We start from the raw sequence: 22,075 nt of genomic DNA, 5'->3' as shown, positions 1-22,075 counted from the left end.
AAGTGACTGTGTCACTTTGCATTCCTGCCAGAAACATGTGAGAGTTCCAGTTGCTCCCACATTCTTGTCAGCACTTGATATTGTCAGTTTTTAAATTTTAGTCACTCTAGTGGGTAAGGGCATCTCAACATGCTTTTAATTTGCATGTCACACTATATTGATTTAAATATTGTGACACCAAAGAGTTCTGTGCTTTCAGAGGTGTTACTGCTTACAGGGGCTTGCATGCATGAGTGGCCAATCCCATGTACCAGCAGTTCCATTTTAGATAATTCTTTGTCAGAAAAGTTGATTTTTCGGCTTTTATGTCAACTTGTCCCAGTCTTGTGAGGGTTCCTTTGAGCCTCTTCACAGAATATATGGCATCTTGTCATGTGTCCTTCAGTGAGCAATCTGGTTCTGGTTTCATCCTTTATAAGTACAAGTCTGCCTTTCGCCTTTGTCTTTCTCCTGGTAGACTGGCATTAATCTTTATCCTGAACCCACCCCAGGTGATACAGGGTTTTGCTGGCTTCCATGTTTGTGCCACAGTCACTCCACCATAGTCCTATATTGAAAGCTTCAGTCACTCATCTTTGATTCTCCTTACTGAAATGGTGCTATTCACAATGCCCAGTTACTCTGATTGATCTGCTCCGTTAAAAAAAAAAAAAAAAAATCTTGGGATGGAGGTCTGAATAATAGGGTCCTGGCCAGCTGAGGTCAGATAATAGGGATTGGAAATATAAATTTGAATGCTATCTTTATAAAGATGATGGCTGATGTCACAGATCTTAGGAACATGTCCATATTTAGGGCACAAGACAAAGAAATGAAATTGGCATGGAGACAGAAGAAATTAATAGGGAGATGAGGTAGAATGTCACAGAAAAAAATCCAAGAGAGAGTTTTAGGAAGGAGAGGGTGTTCAGTAGGGTTAATGCTGCACCGAGGCTTAGAAGGAGAGAACGGAGAAGATGCTGCTGAATTTGAAATTGGGAGATTATTCGAGACTTTAGAAATTGCAGTGTCAGCAAAGCAGTACAGTCAGAAGCCAGAATTCATAGGATCAGGTAATGAGAAAGTGGAGGGAACAAGGGCAGACATGTCTTTAAATATGCATGGCAGACATAAAGATACCTGCATCGGAGTCATCCTTTCCTTCTTTCAATAGGGGACAAAGTGGACATCTTTCTGTCCTTTAGATTCTAACTGCCTTTGCCTGAGGAACCTTATTCTCCTGAACTCTTTCCTCCATTTTCAACCTCTGGTCATTTTCTCTGTTTATTGCTCAAGAATCTTCAGTCTTCAAAAAGCAAAACCATAAAAACTACAAATAAGTCACGGGTTCCCATGGTTACTACTCTATCACTTTTCTTTTTATAGCCATGCTACTTCAAAAAGACCCTTTTCTTGTGTTTCCACTTCTTCCCCTTCCATCCTTTCCTCAGTCTCTTCTAATATGATTTTGGCTGCCACCACACCAAAGATACCTCTCCTTCTAGGGCTCAATGACTTAGTTTTTCATATCTAATGATGCTTTTCGGATCATAACTTAATTGACGTTTCTTGGCACTTGATTCTGTTGACTACTTCCTCATCTTTAAGTTCTCAATTCTGTGGGCTTCTCTCTTTGATTTTGCCTTTGTACATCTTGGGTTGCTCTCCTTCATGGACATCAGGTCCAGTTTTCAGCTGTTGGGTCCTTTCACTCTGTAACTTCTCTTCTAGAAACACCAATGAAAACACGGCCTCTGGTAATCATTTACATGCTCATGCTGTGCTTCAGATGCAACTGCTTTTGCCTGAGGGGCTTTGCTGTCCAAATTCCTCAAGCTCCGACCTTTGCTGAACTCATTTCTCCATTTTCCCACTGGACATTCTATGTACACGTCCCACAGATATCTCAGACCCAATATACTCAAAGTTAATCCACTGCTCCCATTGGCTCTTAACCTAATATTCTTCTTTCTTCCATTGCTTTTCTTACTGAAGGACATTACCACCCACCCCAATAACCAAGTCACAAATCTGGACCCACCCTGTCTTTCTCCACTCCTGCTTATTTCTCCCCAGCTTCCCCATCAAATCCTACTGATTTTATCTTTAATGTTTCTCAAATTCACCCCTTCTCTCCATTTCCACAGCCACTACTTATTTTCTCCTTCAGGAAAACCATATCTTTTCAATTACTTCTTCCATACTGTTCATTTACTCACTTGATTTCATTCTTTAAACATATTCTGCAACTATGTTTTACATACAGAGTACCATTAAAGGATGTAGTATCAGCTTCTAGTCAAGTGTTCTATTCTATCTTGCACACTTACTCTTGCCTGCTCCCTCACTAAAGCACATATTAGGAGTCTAAACCTTAATGTTTCTTTCCCCCACTCCCACCCCACCCACCCCTCAAACTGGCTACCCTGCACATTATGAAATTCATCACTCTCCAGGCTGGATTAGAGTCAGATATGTCAATCAGAGATTAAGTTATATCTCAGTAAAGTGCAGGTGGAATGGAAAAATTAATAGTCACTGGTGACTAAATGTGAGTCATGTACCCAACTCCAACAATCGTCAACACCTGTTCCCTCACCCCCTCTAAACCCTATAATCAGTTTACTGTCTGTTGCCTTTATGTCATTATTTCCCTTTCTACCAAGCTTAAATCCCATGGCCAATTATTACAGTCACTCCTTTTGCACATGACCTTAGTCCCTTGCCTCTCTCACTTGGTCGTATTCAACTGGTAAAACCCCACCCACAGTTGAATTCAAGTCTCCATTTATTCTGTACTTGAACTTACACTGCTGAATGTGGGTGGAGAAAAATCTGCAATATTGCTGACTAATCTCACTTTTAATTTATGAACGGTAACCTCAAATGGGTCTGTAATGCTGCCCAAACATCTGTTTGCTACCCTCTCTTCTACGTGGCTATTTTGTGTTTTCTCTTATCTCCTGGTGCCAGTTACCAATTAATTGCCTCTCTTTTCCAAGTCTACCTTGATTGATATATTCCTCAAATCTCCAATACCTCCTCTACTGTCTTCCCTCTTGGTAGATAACCTTGCCTCTTATTTTATTCAGAAAAAAAAAAAGCAATCAGAAGAGAATTTCTTAAGCCCTATACATATAACTGCCGACCTGCCTACTCTATTATTCCAGATGACCTGACCGTAATCCAGACTAAGACTGACTGCTCTCTTTATTCACTGGCTTTTGTTCTCTCACCCCTACTCAGGCTCATAGCTCTAGAATTTTTCCCTCCAAATGTCCCTTTGTAGTTCTTGCTTTATTCAAAGTTCTATAGATCCCTTCCAAAGGGTAATGCCACTTTGTAAGATTCAATTAATTGAATGCAACTTAACATATTGTTGTATAATTATTTGATGTCATTATGACCAATGCTGTCGTATTACTAAATCATTGTAGTGTTTTTTTTCTCAATTAAAAAATAAGGTCATTATTGCTTCTTTGATATCCCATAGCATTACCTCCAAAAATGGGGTAATGGTTGTACTGACTTTTTATACAATGGTACATGATTCAAATTCAAGACAAAGATTTCAGTTGGGCACAAGCAGGACTTCTTGCTTTTTGGAAGTAATGAATCATTCACTGGATTGTGATATTTCTGTATATGAAGTTCTTTAATGTTACCTGATTTCCTACAAGAAGTCAAACCACAGTCTGGCAGCCAAGACCTTTGTAAATACTTGTTTTTTATTCCTTTCTATTTCCCTAAAATTATTGGTAATAAAATCCTTTAAACAAAACAAAACTAATGTTATACTTTTTGCTTATGCAGAATATCATTTTCTCTTTATCTTTTGACAGAGAGACAGACTGGAAGGTCATTCAAACTTTCTTCCAGCATAAGCTTTGATAATAATTCTTGTAATCATCCAATAAGATTCAGCCAACGCCCTACTTCTCCAGGAGGGCACTGGGCAGATAAAGGTGAATGAGCCTGGGGCGCCTGGGTGGCTCAGTTGGTTAAACTCCAACTCTGGATTTCAGCTCAGACCATGATCTTGCGGTTTGTGAGATGAAGCCTGGAGTGGGGGAGCCTGCCTGGGATTCTCTCTCCTCTCTCTCTGCCCCTGCTCTGCTCTCTCTCTCTTTCTCTCAAAAATGATAAATAAACGTTAAAAAAGGTGAATGAGCCAGACTTTTTACCTTTGTCTTCCCAAGTAAATAGCACAGGATCAACAACACAGGTATCCTCAATAAATGTTAGTTTAGGACCAAATCTTCATTGTCATTGATGTCACCATAACAATCACCTACATTTGGCACACATCTGGGCATGTTTAAACCACTGTGCACTGTTACTCTTTCCAGGAACTCATGACAGTAACCTACCTGTAGCATTCCAGCATGCAACCTTTGATATGAGCCTTTTAAGGCTGCTTGCTTTTAACCACAGATAAATATGGACTTCCCCTACATCACCATCAATGAGCTACATGCACTGAAAATTAATTTTGTCACCTCTGCTGTAAATTGCACACCTGGTGAGATCTGATGCTTGAGAATGTGAGGAAGCCTGAGGGCAACCACCCTTGAAGTGTCCAGGCCTGTCTTGTTAGTAGTGATAGCACTATCCTTTCTTATTGCCTGTTTGTGACAGGCTCTGAACTTCTGAACCTGGGTTCTAAATGTGCCTTTGTAGTCTAAGAAACAGGAAACACCTGTACCATGACCCTGCTCACTGGTTCCCTCTCTCTCCTTTTCCCTCCCTCCCTCCTCCTTCTCTGTATCCTAAGCCTTTGATTACTTTTATCACTTCCTTTTCCAGCTTTTCTGAAACTTTCCCAAGCACAGCTCAAATTCTTCATCCTGGGTGAAGATTTTCTTGGCCATCCCATCCAAAAGCGAAGTGCCTTTATTTGGAAAGTCTTTGACACTTATAATCTGTCCCACTAATTTAGTCTATATCCTGCCCCAAGACCTCAATTCTTTCTTCACGCTTAGCCTTCATCTCTACTCTACCCGACCCTATCAGACTACAGGTTCTTTGAGGATGGGAGTCTCATTGTTCATCTTTGACTATCTCTATAGCCCCTACAATGATGTTTTGCTCCAAATAAGTGCGCAACACAATTGGGACAGTAAAATACTTGATCCATATTACTTTTTTTTTTTTTTTTATCAGTAGACTCCCCATCCATCATGGTGCTTGAAGTCACAACCCTGAGATTAAGAGTCATATGATCGGGGCACCTGGGTGGCGCAGTCGGTTAAGCGTCCGACTTCAGCCAGGTCACGATCTCGCACTCTGTGAGTTCGAGCCCCGAGTCAGGCTCTGGGCTGATGGCTCAGAGCCTGGAGCCTGTTTCCGATTCTGTGTCTCCCTCTCTTTCTGCCCCTCCCCCGTTCATGCTCTGTCTCTCTCTGTCCCAAAAATAAATAAACGTTAAAAAAGAGTCATATGATCTACTGACTGAGCCAGTCAGGCACCCCTCGTATTGCTTTTGATCCATGGTTCTGTGCATCACAGTTGTTACATCTGGGAAAAAAATGTCAACTGTGTTTGGTGACGCAGGTTTGCCTTCATGGAGAATAACCAAGAAAAGCTGTTCAGACGAAGAGGCCAACTGCTCTCTGCCTCTTTGTAAGCTCTACTTCACCACTGCCACTCTGAGATGCCTCCATTTGGTTCCAGCCCTTGTTGCCTGGGCCCCTCTGTGTGCCTGTCTTATTCACCTCTCTCCCCACCAAGACATAATAGCACAAGAGGTCCAAGGTTTGGATCTCAAGGATGGATATTCCCCATGAATGTGAAGGGAAGAGCCACTGTTTTGCTGCCCAACAGAGAGCCCAGGGTTTGAAGTGTGAGGGTAGGAATGAACAAAAGCAAATATAAGAATGTTTCTTAGATAATCTGTCATTCCTTCAGCACAGTCCATTTGAGGTTCTCAGGGACTAAGCCTTGGAACTTTAAGGAATGAAGTGCTATATTCACATAGGCCCTTTCCAATTTCAATCTATACCATATTTTATGTTTAGCTCTGAGTAGCTTGGCTAGGGACTGTGTGCTTTAAGACTCTGAGTGAGAAAATTTGGAAAAACAATTAGTTGCTGAGCTGCTTTTCTACAAAAGCAATGGGCTTGGAGCTTGCTAAGTTATGTCTGAATGGGTTCATTTGACTGATAGGGTGACTGAGGCTCAGAGAGCTTAAGTAGTTTACCTGAACTCATACAGCGAAATAAAGATAGATCTGGGCTAAAACTAATCAGTCAGGGCTGTTTGTCCTTTAAGCCCTAGCGCACAGTGCTCAGGGTTTATAAACTTTTCTAGAGCCTAAAAAATGTTTGAGATGTGAAAAAGGGAATTACCTGGCTCCAAAATGCCAACTGGTATCTGGAAACTGATACCAGAAAAATGAAGTTAAATTATATGCTTTCTTTAAAAAAAAAAATTATGTCTTTTTACAGATTCAAGTATCATGTCAATCAATCACATTTTATCAACTTAAATAATTATATATAAATTATGCTTGGTTGGATACAGATGAATTTTTATGGTTGGGTCTCGTGTGTGGTGAGCCTTCAAAAGGAAGAATGCCCAAGACTTAGGAAAGTTGTAAAATGGACCTATCTATGCACCCTAACCTCTGAAGAAGCTGTATCTTTTGCCCTTTTTGAAGAACTTTTACTTCAGACAAACAAAAAGTGAGCAAGAGGGAGAAGAAGGAGAAGGAGAAGTAGGGAAAGGGGAGGGAAGGAGAGAAATAAGGGGAGGAGAAAGAAGAGGGAGTGGTAGGCATGATCTCCTTTAGGGAGATGGTCTTATATTTCTTTTTTACTGCCATACATGCTTTGTTCAAAAACAGGCGCAGATTAAGCATCTAACAAATACTCCAAAGAATGAGAAAATTCATCAAACTGGTAAAAAAAAATTGTTACATTAAATATCCCATCCTCCTATTGGAGTTTGATAGGGGCTGAGTAGAGGGCAGCATGCATGCTACAGACTGACCTCCAAATGGGACCCACATCCAAGCAGAAGGGAGAAGACGGGCCTTTGCAGAAGAGGAAAACCACCCCAGCAACAAGACCAAACATACAGCGGCACACGTTGACTTAGCTCTCTCTCAGTTTGGTCCATATACTCCATCACGAAGTTTGTGGGGGGCTCAGGATTTTCTGTTGACCACTTCTATATATAGTATAGCCAGTTGCCCAGCAAATATAAAAATAAATGCAGTAACAAGTCATTTAAGTTTATTGAGCCTTTTCCACACCCTAGGCACTATCACCATGCTAAGAGTGTAACAAACATTATTAACAACATCCAGAATTACTAAAGCTGAAGCTAGGTGTTGACCAGTGTTGTCAAAAGCCAGTTCATGCTCATTATCATATGCTCCACTGCCTCTGGCTTTTGGGGAGTGAGAAAAGGCTTTTTTTGCTCCATTCGCTGATGCCTGGGTGCCCACTATTTGATCATTCTTTTGGACTAATAGGGAAATGATGAAAATGTGGGAGGAGTGCATTAATATCTGTCACTGATATCTTAGTATGGATTAGAACCCCCTTTAAAGGCAGCTGAGAGAAGGGTAGAGAGAAAATAGAAAGGGAGCTTTGTTGGGAGAGTAAAACAAAACAAACATGGGAAGAGCCTCCATTTGTTTCACGTTCTATAAGCCAGTTAGGATTTTAAATATTCTTCCCATTGCTCCCCAAATCATTGGATCTATCCTGAAAATGTCAACTCTTTGAAGGTTACATTTCTTCATCCAACTTCTTCTTGCATCAGAAATGGCACACTGATCCCTTTGAAACCTCATGTCTTGATGTGTTTTCCCATTGGAAATATGGTCACAGTCAGCACAGGAATTGCAGCTGGAGTCTGTTGATAAAGCAGCAGTAGAAAGTGATCATTAAATCAAGGAAAATTAGCTTTCATCTCATTCACGATTTTGTCCAGGGCAGGTCTGCTGTGCATCTATAAGACAGGGCTTCTTGGTGGACACTGAACATTTTTCAGAGACCAAGACATTCTCAACAGATACCTCTGAAAAGTAGGTATTCCTTCCAACATGAAGTTTAGCCTAGTGCACTGTGGTAACTGGTGAGAGTATCAGTCAAATTTGGAGGTAAGGTAGGCTGGAGAGACCCCTTTGAGACTTAGGAATGTGGGAAGCATGGATTTCCCCAGGTGTCTTGAGACTAGGTTCCAAGTAGGATCTCTGCCTTCCCGCAGGGAATAACATTTTTTTTTTTTTTTTTTTTTTTTTTTTTTTTTTTGCCAGCAGTTGTGGGCATGGCCTTTCAACAATACAGCCTGAAGAGGAAGGTTAACAGGAAGGTTGGCTAGGCTCATAGCTCAAGTGTCTATGGCATTTCTTGACCTTTAAGATGGATGAAGGATGGTTGTGAGGATTAAATGTGGTAACCTAAGGAGCACCCTTGGCACTTGTCTGGCATATAGAAAGGGCATGTATGTGTGGGACTTTTTTACTTCATCTTTCCACTTGTCCTTCCTGGTGTAGTCATAATGCTTTTATACCTGAAGAAAACTTGCTTGCAAGGTCGGGCATGGAATGGAAACTGGAGAAAAAAGAAAGGAGGAGGAAATGTTTCTATATGTCAAATGTTGCTGAGGGGTGTGGGATAAGATGAAGACAGAAATGGCCATGGAATTTGGCAACATGGAAGTCATTGGCAACAGGAGCCGTTTTGGGGAAATGATGGGAGTGAAAGCTTGATTAGAGTAAGTGATGTAATATTAAAAATCTTTTCCAGTGTGAGAGGTGGAAAACTATTACTACTTTCTTAGCATTCCAATTTGTGATATTTTGATATTTAAAATCTTCTGAACCCAATTCACTCCTGTTTCCCCACCCCCATAACTTGTTTTTTGATCTTGCTGAATTTTTCATTTCAGACACCACAAGGCTGAGCAAGTGATGGAGATGTGGCAGTGATGACCTTAATTTGATCAAGATAAACAGTCCGTTTGGCTCGTTTATGCCTCAAAGTAGACTTACTGAGACTTCGGCACGAAGACCTCCTTGTTAGTGGTTTGCAGCTCAAGATACATGGCTGTGGTCTTCATTCCAGGAACCTGATACGACAATGTAAAATGGATGAAAGCATATGCTTAGCGCAGTGTTGCTTTGTGTGGGTGAGATATTTTTCCAGATGTTTTGAATATGAGGCTTTGTTTTTAGAGTGAACTATTTGCTAGATTTTTAGGTTTTTTTTCCAGCTCCCGTGGGTCCTTTCCTTACTGTTTCTTTCCTTGGGGATATAGCCACAAGGGGGCGCAATGGGCCACAACCAGGGTGGTCTGGATTTTTGTTGTTGGCTGTTGTTTGTTTCTGTTTTTGTTCCTGTGAGGATCCAGGCTTCAAACACTGACTCTTTCTTAGAGCCATTTTCATAAAATTTCATATATTCCATTCATTATACTATTTCATATCACATCTTGCCTTTTGGCTAAGATCAAGTGCATTATACTATTTTGTTAAACATGAAATGACTTATCTAAATGACCAAACAACCATTGTTTTTGAAGATTCCAATTTACAGATCATAAAGGTTCTAGTATTTAAAAAAGAAATAGATGTTCATTAAACATCTGAAATTACAAGAAAACATTAAAATTATCCATCCCCCAGGACCCAGAGTAATTCCTGTTAGTATTTTTATATATTTCCTTCCTGTGTTTTATTTATTTTTTAATTATTTTAAATTAATTTTAATCTTTATTTTTGAGAGAGAGAGAGACAGAGTGTGAGTTGGGGAGGCGCAGAGACAGAGGGAGACAAAGAATCCGAAAAAGGCTCCAGGCTCTGAGCCGTCAGCACAGAGCCCTACGCAAGGCTGGAACTCATGAACCACGAGATCATGACCTGAGCCAAAGCTGGACGCTTAACTGAATGAGCCACCCAGGTGCCCCCCTTCCTGTTTTTTAATGTCTTCTTTCAAATAGTTGAGGTATTTTCTCTCTCATCTTTACATTTAGTCCAGCATTTAATAACTTTTCAAAATGTATGTTTATTTATTTATTTATTTAAAAAAATTAAATATATATACTTTTTATTTTATTTTTTATTTTTTTTGAATTTACATCCAAATTAGTTAGCATATAGTGCAACAATGACTTCAGGAGTAGATTCCTTAGTGCCCCTTACCCATTTAGCCCATCCCCTCTCCCACAACCCCTCCAGTAACCTTCAGTTTGTTCTCCATATTTATGAGTCTCTTCTGGTTTGTCCCCCTCCCTGTTTTTATATTATTTTTGTTTCCCTTCCCTTATGTTCATCTGTTTTGTCTCTTAAAGTCCTCATATGAGTGAAGTCATATGATTTTTGTCTTTCTCTGACTGACTAATTTCACTTAACATAATGCCCTCCAGTTCCATCCACATAGTTGCAAATGGCAAGATTTCATTCCTTTTGATTGCTGAGTAATACTCCATTGTATATATATACCACATCTTCTTTATCCAATCATCCATCGATGGACATTTGGGCTCTTTCCATACTTTGGCTATTGTTGATAGTGCTGCTATGAACATGGGCGTGCATGTGTCCCTTCAAAACAGCACACCTGTATCTCGTGGATAAATGCCTAATAGTGCAATTGCTGGGTCGTAGGGTAGTTCTATTTTTAGTTTTTTGAGGAAAATCCATACTGTTTTCCAGAGTGGTTGCACCAACTTGCATTCCCACCAACAGTGCAAAAGAGATCCTCTTTCTCTGCATCCTCGCCAACATCTGTTGTTGCCTGAGTTGTTAATGTTAGCCATTCTGACAGTGTAAGGTGGTATCTCATTGTGGTTTTGATTAGTATTTCCCTGATGATGAGTGATGTTGAGCATTTTTTCATGTGTTAGTTGGCCATCTGGATGTCTTCTTTGGAGAAGTGTCTATTCATGTCTTTTGCCCATTTCTTCACTGGATTATTTGTTTTTTGGGTGTTGAGTTTGATAAGTTCTTTATAGATGTTGCATACTAACCCTTTATCTGATATGTCATTTACAAATATCTTCTCCCATTCTGTCAGTTGCCTTTTAGTTTTGCTGATTGTTTCCTTCACTGTGCAGAAGATTTTATTTTGATGAGGTCCCAGTAGTTCATTTTTGCTTTGGTTTCCCTTGCCTCTGGAGACGTGTTGAGTAAGAAGTTGCTGCGGCCAAGGTCAAAGAGGTTTTTGCCTGCTTTCTCCTTGAGGATTTTGATGGATTCCTGCCTTACATTTAGGTCTTTCATCCATTTTGAGTTTATTTTTGTGTATGGTGTAAGAAAGTGGTCCAGGTTCATTCTTCTATATGTCACTGTCCAGTTTTCCCAGCACCACTTGCTGAAGAGACTGTCTTTATTCCATTGGATATTCTTTCCTGCTTTGTCAAAGATTAGTTGGCCATATATTTGTGGGTCCATTTCTGGGTTCTTTATTCTGTTCCATTGATCTGAGTGTCTGTTCTTGTGCCAGTACCATACTGTCTTGATGATTACAGCTTTGTAGTATAGCTTGAAGTCTGGGATTGTGATGCCTCATGCTTTGGTTTTCTTTTTCAAGATTTTTTTTAGCTATTTGGGGTCTTTTCTGGTTGCATACAAATTTTAGGATTATTTGTTCTAGCTCTGTGAAGAATGCTGGTGTTACATTGATAGGGATTGCACTGAATATGTAGGTTGCTTTGGGTAGTATTGACATTTTAACAATATTTGTTCTTCCTATCCAGGAGCATGGAATCTTTTCCCATTTTTTTGTGTCTTCTTCAATTTCTTTCGTAAGCTTTCTATAGTTTTCAGCGTATAGATTTTTCACCTCTTTGGTTAGATTTATTCCTAGGCATTTCATGGTTTTTGGTGCAACTGTAAAAGGGATCGATTCCTTGATTTCTCTTTCTGTTGCTTCATTGTTGCTGTATAGGAATGCAACCAATTTCTGTGCATTGATTTTATATCCTGCAATTTTGCTGAATTCATGAATCAATTCTAGCAGTTTTTTGGTGGAATCTTTTGGGTTTTCCATATAGAGTATCATGTCATCTGTGAAGAGTGAAAGTTTGACCTTTTCCTGGCCGATTTGGATGCCTTTTATTTTTTTGTGTTGTCTGAGTGCAGAGGCTAAGACTTCCAATCTTTGAATAACAGTGAATGTTGAATAACAGTGGCAAGAGTGGACATCCCTGTCTTGTTCCTGACCTTAGGCGGAAAGCTGTCAGTTTTTCCCCATTGAGGATGATATTAGCATTGGGTCATTCATATATGGCTTTTATGATCTTGAGATATGCTCCTTCTGTCCCTACCTTCTTGAGGGTTTTTATCAAGAAAGATGCTGTATTTTGTCAAATGCTTTCTCTGCATCTATTGAGAGGATCATATGGTTCTTGTCCTTTCTTTTATTGATGTGATGAATCACGTTAATTGTTTTGCCGATATTGAACCAGCCCTGCATCCCAGGTATAAATCCCACTTGGTCGTGGTGAATAATTTTTTAATGTATTGTTGGAGCTGGTTGGCTAATATCTTGTTGAGTATTTTTGCATCCATGTTCAACAGGGAAATTGGTCTATAGTTCTCCTTTTTAGTAGCGTCTCTGTCTGGTTTTGGAATCAAGGTAATGCTGGCTTCATAGAAAGAGTTTAGAAGTTTTCCTTCCATTTCTATTTTTTGGAACAGCTTCAAGAGAATAGGTGTTAACTCTTCCTGAAATGTTTGGTAGAATTCCCCTGGAAAGCCACCTGGCCCTGGACTCTTGTTTTTTGGTGGATTTTTGATTCCTAATTCAATTTCCTTACTGGTTATGGGTCTGTTCAAATTTTCTGTTTCTTCCTGTTTTACTTTTGGTAGTCTATATGTTTCTAGGAATTTGTCCATTTCTTCCAGATTGCCCTTTTTATTGGCCTGTAATTGCTCATAATGTTCTCTTCTTATTGTTTTTATTTCTGCTGTGTTGGTTGTGATCTCTCCTCTTTCATTCTTGATTTTATTTATTTGGGTCCTTTCCTTTTTCTTTTTGATCAAACTGGCTAGTGGTTTATCAATTTTGTTAATTCTCTCAAAGAACCAGCTTCTGGTTTCATTGATCTGTTCTACTGTTTTTTTGGTTTCAATAGCATTGATTTCTGCTCTAATCTTTATTATTTCCTGTCTTCTGCTGGTTTTGGGTTTTATTTGCTGTTCTTTTTCCAGCTCTTTAACGTGTAAGGTTCAGTTGTGTATCTGAGATATTTCTTCCTTCTTTAGGAAGGCCTGGATGCTATATACTTTCCGCTTATGACCGCCTTTGCTGTGTCCAAGAGGTTTTGGATTGTGGTGTTATCATTTTCATTGGCTTCTATGTACTTTTTAATTTCCTCTTTAACTTCTTGGTTAGCCCATTCATTCTTTAGGAGGATGTTCTTCAGTCTCCAAGTATTTGTTACCTTTCCAAATTTTTCTTGTGGTTGATTTTGAGTTTCATAGCGTTGTGGTCTGAAAATATACACAGTATGATCTCGATCTTTTTGTACTTACTTAGGGCTGATTTGTGTCCCAGTATATGGTCTATTCTGGAGAACATTCCATGTGCACTGGAGAAGAATGTATATTCTGCTGCTTTAAGATGAAATGTTCTGAATATATCTGTTAAGTCCATCTGGTCCACTGTGTCATTCAAAGCCATTGTTTCCTTGTTGATTTTTTGATTAGATGATTTGTCCATCGCTGTGAGTGGGGTGTTGAAGTCTCCTACTCTTATGGTATTGCTATCGATGAGTTTCTTTATGTTTGTGATTAATTGATTTTTATATTTGAGTGCTTCCACACTTGGCGCATAAATGTTTACAATTGTAAGGTCTTCTTGGTGGATAGAACCCTTGATTATGGTATAATTCCCTTCTGCATCTCTTGATACAGTCTTTATTTTAAAGTCTAGATTGTCTGATATAATATGGCTACTCTGGCTTTCTTTTGATGACCATTAGCATGACAGATGGTTCTCCATCCCCTTATTTTCAATCTGAAGGTGTCTTTAGGTCTAAAGTGGGTCTCTTGTAAACAGCATATAGATGGATCTTGTTTACTTATCCTTTTTTTTACCCTATGTCTTTTGATTGGAGCATTGAGTCCGTTGACATTTAGAGTGAGTACTGAAAGATATGAATTTATTTCCATTATGATGCTTGTAGAGTTGGAGTTTCTGGTGTTCTCTGGTCCTTTCTAATCTTTGTTGCTTTTGATATATATATATTATATATATATATATGTATGTATATATACATATATATATACATACATATATATATATAATATATATATATATATACACACATTTTTTTTTCATCTTTTCTCCTCTCAGAGAGTCCCCCTTAAAATTTCTTGCAGGGCTGGTTTAGTTGTCATAAACTCCTTTAATTTTTGTTTGTCTGGGAAACTGTTTATCTCTCCTATTTTGAATGACAGCCTTGTTGGATAAAGAATTCTTGGCTGCATATTTTTCTGATTCATCTCACTGAATATATCCCACCACTCATTTCTGGCCTGCCAAGTTTCTGGGGATAGGTCTGCTGCAAACCTGATCTGTCTTCCCTTGTAGGTTAGGGACTTTTTTTCCCTTGCTGCTTTCATGATTCTCTCCTTGCCTGAGTATTTTGTGAATTTGACTATGATATGCCTTGTTGACGGTCGGTTTTTGTTGAATCTAATGGGCATCCTCTGTGTTTCCTGGATTTTGATGCCTGTGTCTTTCCCTGGGTTAGGAAAGTTTTCCACTATGATTTGCTCACATAACCCTTCTACCCCTATTTCTCTCTCTTCCTCTTCTGGGACCCCTATGATTCTGATGTTCTTTTTTAATAAGTCACTGATTTCTCTAATTCTTAAATTGTGCTCTTTTGCTTTCACCTCCCTCTTTTTTTCTGCTTCATTATTCTCTATAAGTTTGTCCTCTACATCACTGATTCTCTGTTCTGCTTCATCCATCCTTGCCGCCGCTGCATCCATCCATGGTTACAGCTCAGTTATAGCATTTTTAATTTCATTCTGGCTGTTTTTTTACTTTTATCTCTGCAGAAAGGGATTCTAATATATTTTCAACTCCAGCTAGTATTCTTATTATCATGATTCTAAATTCTGGTTCAGACATCTTGCTTGTATCTGTGTTGGTTAAATCCCTGGCTGTCATTTCTTCGTGCTCTTTCTTTTGGGGTGAATTCCTTCATATTGTCATTTTGAAGGGAGAAAAGGAATTAATGAGGTACAGAAATTAAAATTAAAAAAATTAAAATTAAAAAATATTAAAATTAAAAAATTAAAAACACACACATACAAAAAAAATTGAATAAATGATGCTAGATCCTAGGTGTGTTTTGGTCGGGGTGTTGAAAGTGGTTTGACAGATTAGAGAAGAAAAGGGGGGGAGAAAAAAAAAGGGAAATCATTTGAGAATATGAAAAAAATCAATACACTGAAGTAGACTAAAATGAGATGATGGGAGTAAAGAATTTGAAAAAATACACACAAAGGAAAGAATATAGTAGAAAAAAACTAAAGAAAAATAGTTTTAATAAAAATTAAAAATAAATATTAATTTTTTCTTTTTCTGTATTCAAGAAAAAGAAAAGAAATGAAAAAGAGAAAAAAGATTAACAAAAAAGAAAAAGAAAAAAGGAAATAGTTTGAAAATTTGAAAAAGTGAATACACTGTAGTAGACTAAAAAAAAATGATTGAAGTAAAATAGAATTTGAAAAAATTTACATAAAAGCAAAAAATATAGTAAAAAAGAAAAATATTTTCAATAGAAATTGAAAGTAAAAATGAAGTTTTTCTCTTTCTGCATTCAAGAAAAAGAAAAGAAATGAAAAAGAGCAAAAAAGAAAAAGAAACAAGGAAACTCTTTGAAAATTTGAAAAGGTGAATACACTGAAGCAGACTAAAATAAAATGATGGAAGTAAAATAGAATTTGAAAAAATTTACACAAAAGTAAAACATATAGTAATAAAAAATACAGAAAAATATTTTTAATAATAATTGAAAATAAAAATGAATTTTTCTCTTTCTGTATTCAAGAAAAAGAAGTATAAAGAGAACAAAAAAAAAGAAATAAAGAAAATTGAATAGATGGACTTGCTAACAGATTGAAGTAGGACTGAAATTGCTTCATTTTCCCCTAGAAGTCAGACTATGTCGCTCATTATAGTCCATAAATTAAGCTGGCGGTGAGATTTGTGTTCTTGAAGAGCTAAGTTGGCCCAGTTGGGCGGGGCTCAGTGTAACGGCTCCGCTCTCCACTAGATGGCGCTGCTAGCCTACTGTGGTGGATTGTTACGCGCTCGTAGGTGCGTATGCGCATGCGCGGGAGAGGTGAAAATGGCCTCCTCCACTACAGTCTGTTCTCCCGGATCAGCAATCGGGCACCCGTCCTGTCTTCAGCTTTCGTCTACTCCCCGCTTTTTCACTCTCTGTGACCAAGCTCCAGGCAGTACCTCTCTCCCAAGTTTTGTCTCAGATGCGGCTGTTTTCCCCGGCCCCTTACCTCTGAAGGACTGCGGCTTTGACCCATTCTGCCCCTCTGTGGCAGGGTGTCACCAAGCAATGGCTGAATGAGCAATGGCTGAATGTCGGCTGTACCCAGGAACACTTGCTGGACCTTGCTGCTGCCGGCGCCCCAAGGCTACGGCCAGGTGCCAGCCCACCCCCCAGAAAGATCACGAGATAGTGTAGAAGCAGCGTTTCAGGGATTATGGAAAATCACAACACACATCTGGCACCAGGCTCCACCCTTAACGACCTTGTTCTGCACCAGCGAATGTGGCCGTTTTCTGGGGTCTCCTGGGACCAGGTGGCTTCAACAGTCTCCACCAAATGTCCTTCCAGCATTGGAACCACTTTTCCCCATGTGGCCTGAGAACCTCCCAGACCCCACTCTATTCCTGGGGATTCGCCCTTCCCACCAGAACACAGCAGGTATGGAGCTGCGGAGTTGCAGACTGCGCTACCCTTGTTTACAGTCTCAGTGGAATGTAAACCCTCTCCTTTGTCTTTTCTCCTTTCTCCCTTTTTAGTTTAGTCCCTGCGGCTGTTTCCAATTTTCCACTTTCTCTCCAGCTGCTTTTGGGGAGGGTTGCTTTTCCCATATTCTACCTCCCTCCGCAGTCTCCTTCCTCTCTCTGCTTGCAAAAGCACCTCCCTTCCTGTGCCTTCTCACTCCCCAAGTTCACCCCCACATGCCACATGCCTGCTGAATTCTGTGGTTCAGCTTGTGCAGATTGTTGTTTTAATCCTCCAATCAGTTTTCTAGGTGTGTAGGATGGTTTAGTGTTGGTCTGGCTGTATTTCATGGACACGAGACACACACAAAACTTCCATGCTGTTCCACCATCTTGGATCCTCCCCCTAAAAATATTTTAGAGAGAGACAGTGTGAGCAGGGTAGAGATGGGTGGGGTGGGGTGGGCAGAGTATCCAAAGTGGGTTCTGTGCTGACAGCAGTGAGCTGGATGTGGGGCTGGAACTCTGAGATCATGACCTGAGCCGAAGTCCCATGCCTAACCAACTGAGCCACCCAGGGCCCCTCCCATTATCTTTTAAAAACTTTTCATCGTGAAATGCATCATCTATGCAAAAGAATGAATAAAATATATGTGTACAATTGAAAAAATTAAATAAAAACAAACAAAATCCAAACACCTGAAACTGCACTACCAAGTTCAGCAGTGAAATATTGCCAGGAATCAGAGCTGTCAGCACAGGGCCTGATGTGGGACTCAAACCACAAACTGAGATCATGAGATCATGTGAGATCATGACCTGAAGTCTGGTGCCTAACCAACTGAGCCACCCAGGCACCCCTCTGTCTTTTTAAAATTGTTGTATCACACTTATGTGATCTGTGAGATCTGTAAGATCATGACCTGAAGTCTGGCGCTTAACCAACTGAGCCACCCAGGCACCCCTCTCTCTTGCTTTTTAAAATTGTTGTATCACACTTACGTTTGCATCCTTAAATGATATATCGCTCAGTTTTGAAAAACCAAGGGGCAAACACAAATCTAACTGGTGAGAGGCAACATCCCCACTGTTGTGGGAGGCTCCCAGAAGCTGTGGAATCCTTGATCTTGGTCATGGTCCACCTTCAGCTTTCCTGAGAGGTTGCAAGAACACCTGGGGAAGGCAGGAATGAGACGTGGGAAGTTCTGAGAGTTGTGGGGGTAGGACCAGGGAAGCAGAGCTGGCTAGATGCCCCGGAATCCAGTGCAGAGTTGTATTTGAGATGCTTGTGCTCATTGAGGTGTCTCATTTCCCAGACCCTTACAATCCATGAAATAGGAGACTGGGTTCTTGAATCTCCACCTGGAGGAGACATGCATGGTGACCAGGAACATTTCACTTGGAGGGTTATTTGATGTTTTAGTCCACTTGGGCTGCCATAATGAGATAGCAGAGACTACATGGCTTATAAGCAACAGAAACTTATTTCTCAGTTCTGGAGGCCTTCATCATTTTGCTGTGTCCTCACATGGCAGGAAGGGTGAGGGAGATCTCTGGGGGCCCTCATGGCCTACTTACTTCCCAAAGGAGGTACCTTACCTCCCCATCTCCATATACCATCACACTGGGGATGAGGTTTCAACATATGAATTTTGGGGGAACACAAACATTCAATCTACAGTGTGTGAGTGAGAATAAACTTCTGTTCCACCATAAGCATTCTGGATGGGCTCCTCTGCTATTTAGCCTACCTTAACTGGTAGTACAGATACTCTGTGTCCAGCAAAAAGATACTCAAGGTGAGCAAGCTGCTCTGTATTTTCTGTTTCTGAGACTACCATCCCCAATCTCCAGTTTGCAAAGGTAGAGCAAAACAGACCTTTTAGTGGCAGGGAGATAAGCATCTTAAACTAATCCAGTGAGCAAGGCAAGGAGACACAATGCATACACGCCCAGCCCAACTCCCGCAGTGCCTGGCCTACCGGCCTACCTCTGGGCTTTGCTCTGGCTGTCTCCTTTGGCACCCTGCAGGGGGCCTTCCAGCCCAAGAGCATGAACCTGAGCTGCCACCACTGGCACGACTGGGGCCAGTGCTAAGTGGGCTTCACGGGCTTCCCCAAAAGGGGACAAATATCCCCAACCATTTCCGACCACCTTTAAGGAAACCAGGGAAGTGGCATGCCACACACGAGGTTTACATGATCCTGAAACACCAGGAAAAGATGAAGGGTGACCCCCCACAAGCTTGACTTTCAGAACAACCTCTTGCCCTGCCCTCCCTGGGTGGATGGGGCCCTGCACCCTCGGCAGGAACTCTCCCGCCCCGCCACCTCCCTCTTCACTGCGGCTGGTGCCATCTACTCTGCAGCCAACCCTTTCACCGCAGCTCCCAGGGCCCAGGGAAGCTTTCTGAGCCCCAGCACCCACATTGATCCCTTTGGGCATCCCACAAGCTTTGCCTCATTGGCTGCCCTAACAGGGCCTTTAGAGGCCTGGGCACCCTCACATTCAACTCCAGCATCATCTTTGCCCAGAAAGAAAGCCCAGGGCCCCCACCAACCTTCGCCTCCCCGCCAGACCCATGGGGCCACCCTCCACCAAACTTCGCCTCCCCCCCAGACCCATGGGGCCGCCTGCACCACAGTCCTCTGGCCTTTCCTGCTTGGGTCTGGCCCCCTGAGGCCGCCTGGACACCAGGCTCACACAAGGAGCAGCCTGTGAAGCAGAGAGACCCCTCTATCACCAAGGAGGAGGAAGACAGGGACCTCCCCTTCTCAGGGCCCCAGCTCGGAGTTTCTCCTGCTACTCCCAAGGCCCGGGCTGGCGAGGAAGGGGCCAGGCCACCAAGGAATCAGTGCGGGTAAAGGAAGAACGGAAGGAGGAGTCCGCCGCTGCCACCATCGGGCCTCAGGGCCTTCACCTGCTGTTTGAGAGGCCCCGGCCACCCCGCCTCTCTGGGCCCTTGTCCCCCAGAGTGCTGTGCTGGCTTCCTGGATCCAACCTGGTTGGCAAGCGCCCCTCACCTTGCTAGGCCACCCCGCTTCTATGAGGCTGGCGAGGAGCTGACTGGACCAGGGGCCATGGCTGCCGCCCACCTCTACATTCTGGAGCCTGCCCACCCCCTGCTATACGGCTGCTTGGCTCCACCACTGCCACCTACTGCGGCCCTGGGAACCCCTCACCTTCTCAGCAAGACCCCCCCAGGAGCCCTTTTGGGGACACCACCTCCACTTGTGCTGGCCCTCCACCTAGGGCCCCTGGCCCAGCCCAGGCTAACAGGTAAGCAAAGGGGAGGGACAGGGGCAAAGCTCCATCCCCCTTTCCTTTTGACAAGGTCCTAGAGCTGAGGTTTCAAGCCAGGGCTAGAGGGCAGAGGTCATGACCTCATCAGCCACCTCTGAGGTCATGGAACCTGGGAGCAGCAGCCCCAACCCCCACAGGATCAAGCATCAGATGGACCTTGGAGTCACTGGAAAGGCAGAAGTCACAAGCCTCTAGAGTGGTGTGCGTGTGTGTGTGTCTGTGTGTGCGCGCGTGTGCATACACATGAGAGATGAGAATGGGAGTCATTTCAGAAGTCATAGTTCATGATCTCCTGAGGTACACCATCACCCCCTTCTGAGGGTCCCTAGACCCTTGGCCTGCCTCCCCAAGGGCTCACTAAGCCAGAGGCCAAAGCGCCCCCCCCCTCCCACCCCTTCACCTACCACCCAAGTTCTCATGCTCTCTCAGGACTGGGGGAGGAGAGGCCAATGGAAGGGGGGTTCCATGTATATATTTATCTCCCCTTCCACATAGCCCCCCTATACCTTTTGTACATTTTTACAGTGGTGCCCCTCCTAATAATCCCCCTTCCTGTTTAATTAAATCCTCAGATTAGTAAATATATATGTATGAAATATAGATATATGATATCTATCTATATGAAATATAGATATGAAATATCTATATAAAACATATCTACGTGAAATATCTATATGAAATATTTCTATAATATATATATGACATATATCTGTATGAAATATGTATGTATGAAATATATGTATGAAAATATATGTATGGAATATATGTATGAAAATACATGTATGAGATATATATGAAAATATATGTATGAAATATATAATGTAATCATAAAAGTTATTTAGCAAATATGAAAAATCATTTTTTATTTTCCAGCTTTCAATATATTCATGTTTGAGGTGTGTTTCATAAATATATATGGCTGAGCTCATTTTTAAAACCCAATTTGAGAATTTCTAAATGACGTCAGTCATATGGCCAAATGAGACATTCATTACTCATATCCCACACTCAACTAAAACAATTTAGCATCCATCCATGTACAAAAGTGACTTCGTGGGAGCCATGGGATTCAGCGCCATATACCAAGGGACCCAAGAAGAGTCTCACCCACTAATACGGCAGGTATTACACATGAATACTTTTGTTGATGTGCTGTGTGATGTTGATTTGTGAATATTGAACCAATCTTTCATCCCAAGAATAAATCCCACCTGATCATGGTGAATGATCTTTTTAATACATTGTTACATGTGGTTTGCTAATATTTTATTGAGGATTTTTGCATTTTTGTTCTTTGGGGATATTGGCCTGTAGTTTTCTTTTTTTGTGTGTGTGGTGTCATTTTGTGGTTTTGGTATCAGGGTAATGCTGGCCTCGTAGAACATATTTGGAAGCCTTCCTTCCTCTTCCATGTTTTTTGTAATAGTTTGAGAAGACTAGGTATTAACTCCTCTTTATTTTTTTAAGTTTTATTTTATTTATTTTGAGAGAGAGAGGGAGAGCAGGGGAGGGGCAAAGAGAGAGGGAAAGAGAGAATCCCAAGTAGGCTCTGCACAGTCAGCACAGAGCCACCTGTGGGGCTCGAACTCATGAACCGTGAGATTATGACCTGAGCTCAAATCAAAAGTCGGATGCTTAACTGACTGAGCCACTCAGGCGCCCCTCTACCAGACATTTAAAGAGGAGTTAAGGGGTGCCTGGTTGGCTCAGTTGGTTAAGTGGCTAATTTGGTTTCTGCTCAAGTCATGATGTCACAGTTCATGGGTTTGAGCCCCACATCTGGCTCTGTGGTGTCAGCACAGATTCTCTGTCTCCATCTCTTTGCCCCTCCCCTGTGCTCTCTCTTTCTC

The 22,075-nt window shown here is 41.4% G+C and overlaps 1 pseudogene; it reads left to right on the top strand.

Annotated features, from left to right (window-relative positions):
• Window positions 1-919: 919 nt before the first annotated feature.
• On the top strand, window positions 920-20,205 carry LOC122490468 (annotated as a pseudogene).
• Window positions 20,206-22,075: the final 1,870 nt, after the last annotated feature.

The sequence above is a fragment of the Prionailurus bengalensis genome, chromosome B2 (assembly GCF_016509475.1).
Source record: "Prionailurus bengalensis isolate Pbe53 chromosome B2, Fcat_Pben_1.1_paternal_pri, whole genome shotgun sequence".
Classification (NCBI taxonomy): domain Eukaryota; kingdom Metazoa; phylum Chordata; class Mammalia; order Carnivora; family Felidae; genus Prionailurus; species Prionailurus bengalensis.
The sequence above is the reverse complement of the archived record's forward strand: the minus strand, read 5'-3'. Positions and strand labels throughout refer to the sequence as shown.